We start from the raw sequence: 3752 nt of genomic DNA on the forward strand, positions 1-3752 counted from the left end.
CTCCCCAAGCCCACCCGCTCTCGAGGTGTGATGTCTGTTCATGGTTGCACTCTGTTCTGCTCCCACTCAGTGCTGCTCACTGAGGACCTTCCTCCACCCTCATCTTGAACTTGCTTGCAAAGTCTTGTCGATTTGCACTGTGGAAGTCCATTGTTTCATTCTCAGATACAGCGCAGACTGTTCATGTGCTGTTTAAGTCTGGGCAGCATGTCTCCCACAAGTCTGTCCTCCTCCTCTGCTCTGAGTTTCTAGACCTCCACAGTGAGGGACATGCAGACAAGAAGCACCGGAACACATCACTGAAGCCTAATGGTGTCTTCCAAAGGAGGGCGGGTCCAGTGGGGGACAGAGTGGGACAGAGTGGGGCTGTTTGCCTGTTTCCAAGCTGTGTGAGTATCTTGTGCACTCACCTGCTGGATGCTAGTGATACCTTCCCATCTTCAGTGGTGACAACAAGAAAGCAAGTGTTTTGAGCATTGATGGTTAAACCGCTACAGTAGGCAGTTTGATGTTTCCTTAAAATGTTGAAAATAAGGGAGCTCTGGAGGCCTAGTGGCAGGAAGCTGCGCTGCAATTCTGAAGGCACACGGTTCGAATCCACCAGATGCTTCACTGGAGAAGGAGGGGCAGTCTCCTCCTGTGCCAGTCAGATCTGACTCGACAGTACACAACAACAAAACTGTTGAAAATAGAAGTACCATTTGACCCAGCTGTTCCATTACAAGGAGCATACCCTAAAAAAAAAAAAGAACTTTATATGAACAGATATATGCACACTCATGTTATGCATATTCATGATATCTAAGAAGTGGAAACAACCCAGATGCCCATCAACAAACAAAAGGGTAGAGAAACACACAGTGCAGGTACACTTACACAGCATTGAAAATGGTGAACTCATGAATCACAACATAACATGGATGGCTCTAGAGGAAATTATACTGAGTGCAGTAAGTCAGGCACTAACGGACAAATACTGAATAAGACCAGTATTAAAAACAAAACAAACAAAACTAGAGAAAGGTTTACAAACAGAGAATCAATCTCGTATTGTTTAGCAATTATTGTTGATTGCCTTCGAGTAGAGCACGAATCATAGCGACCCTGCGAACAAAAGGCCTGAAGCCCCTCTACTACAACTGTCGATATGCCACTCCTGCTGGGAGTAGGAAATGGGTGGATGAAAATGGACACTTTATTGGATAGGTGAAGGAAAGAACACTGTGGGGCAAATAGATGACATTGTGGCTATTGCAATTAATGATATGGAACGAAATATCCATAGGACTGGTTGACTGAAAAAGAAATAGAACTATCTTGGAGGGTTAACAGGAATGGGAGGGAAGCCAAGGAGAGCAAAGGTGAAGGAAAAGACTGTGTACAATGAGACTTTGATGAAACATTGTAATTAATTGCATTGTTGTTGTGTGCTATTGAGTCAGAACTGACCCATAGCAGACCCTCCATTGGGTTTTCAGAGGCAGTATTTGCACGGGAACCAATTATAATTCATGATATAAACAAAATATAGAAGAATGGTTGAAACTCATCTTTTAAAGAAAACTATAAAGATGTTATTGTTAGGTGCTGTCAAGTATGACCCAAGTGACCCTGTGAACAACCTATCTGAATCTTTGAATCCTATACCATCCTCACACTTCTCAACAGAGTAGAGTCTATTTTAGCAGTCACTGAGTCAGTCTACCTGGTTGAGGGTTATCCTCTCTTTTTCAGACCTTCCACCTTTGTCAACCTTAGGTCCTTTCCAAGGAAGTCCTTCTCCAAGGAGTAGCCTCTTCTAGCAACATGCCTTAAGTATATGAGATAAAACTTTTAGGTATTTGCGTCTAAGGAGCAGTCTGGCTGCACTTTCTCAAGACATATTTGTTTGTTTTTTTGGCAGCCCATGGTATATTAATTTTTCTTCTCCAACACCACAGCTCAAAGTCATCAGTTCTTTTTTTTATCATTGTTATTCATTGTCTCAGATGCATAGGAAGTGATTGGGAAGACCCTGACCTGAGTCAGATGCACGTTAGTCCTCAAACTGACATCAGTGCTCAATAATTTGGAGAGGGCCCTGACTGCAGACTTTCTCAGTGCAAATACGTATCCTCCTTTCCTGACAGCGCTATCAAGGGTATTGATTCAAGTAAGATCAAATCATTGACAACTTCAGTCTTTTCTCCATCTATCATGTTTTGGAAGGAGGAGTGGCATCCACTTCCATAATAGCTTGCCTCCGGAAAGAAACCCTATGAACCTGGAGAGAGGATGAAAGGCACCCAAGCGTCAAGGACTCTCCTTCATAGGGTCACTATGAGTTGCCTACGGCTCGATGACACTTAACAACAATATCAATAACATATTTCATCCAGTTTATGGCATTGAAGTCTATGGGGGAGAGAATAGTCTAAAAGTATTATATTTTAGGGCATTATTTTTATCGTAGGAGTATGCAATGAGGGTTGCAGAGTAGATTATATTTGGGGGTAGGGGGTGGGGTTTGGGGAGGTGCGGGGGGGATTGTGTACCAATGAGGGAGGTTTTTTTTGCTTTTCAAGGAGAGGAGCAAAAGGGGGGGAGGGGTTTGTGCGGGGAGAAGGGTGCAACAATGAATGAATGGAATTCCAAAATCTCTGTAGATGTTCATTGAAATGAAAAATAAACAAACTAAATTAAAACAAAACAAAACAATAACAACATCATGATGTTGCCTATTTGGTCCAGTGGTAAAAATTTTTGTTTTCTTCAAGTTGAGATGCCATCTATCTTGAGGCTGTATTGTTTGATTTTCTGTGACAAGTACCTCAAGTCTTTCTCATTTTCAGCAAGCAAGGTTGTCATCTGCATACTGCAGGTTATTGATGAGTCTTCCTCTGATCTTGATGCCACATTCCTCTTTATAGAGTATAGCTTCTTGAATAATTTGCTCAGCACATTATTGCAGATGTAACAGGTATGGAGAGAGGATACAACACTGACACGCTCCTTTCTTAATTTTAAACCATGTAGTGTTCTTTTGCTCTGTTCACACAACAGCCTCTTGGTCTCGTTCCACATGAGCACAATTAAGTGTTCTGGGATTTCCATTCTTCTCAGTGTTAGCCATAACTTGTTATGTCAGATGTCTCTGCATAGCCAATAAAGCATAAATAGATATTTTTCTTGTATACCTTAGTTTCAGCGAGGACTGATCTGACATTAACAATGATGAAGGAATTCATAAACGTGACAATAAATAGTGTTTTACCTTGAGAAAAAAAGAATTGCCCTGACAGTCTCTGGGTAAGTTGTGTGTGTCGGAGGGCCACATTTTTAAGACTAGGATTGGACAGAGGACTGGCTTTGGCCTTTGCTTTGGCTCTGGTAGCCTCCCCCTGTTTTTTTTATTTTCCATTGAATTGTTCTTTCTGAATTTTTTATTATAATTGCAGGCCTCGCATTATAACGTCACTACTTCCTCCATAAGATTCTTGTTTCCATTCATTTTACTCTTCCTTGTTTTACTTTCTGATCTAGCTTTCTGGGCATACACTGTCTTTAAATTTATTATTAATTTCAGAAAAATGTACAGAGACTTTGGATTTCCATTTATTCATTTTTGCACTTTTCTCCCCTCCCAGCCCTCCCCACTAGTGCACTACCCTCTTGGAAAAGTAAAAGAAAAATTCTTTCATTGTTTTACAAACCCTCCCCCAGGTCCACTCCACCATGTAGCCTTCACTCTAGACTCCTGTCATGACAAAAAT

This window comes from Elephantulus edwardii, unplaced genomic scaffold (genome assembly GCF_000299155.1).
Source record: "Elephantulus edwardii isolate Elephantulus edwardi_28Jun2011 unplaced genomic scaffold, EleEdw1.0 scaffold00132, whole genome shotgun sequence".
Lineage (NCBI taxonomy): Eukaryota > Metazoa > Chordata > Mammalia > Macroscelidea > Macroscelididae > Elephantulus > Elephantulus edwardii.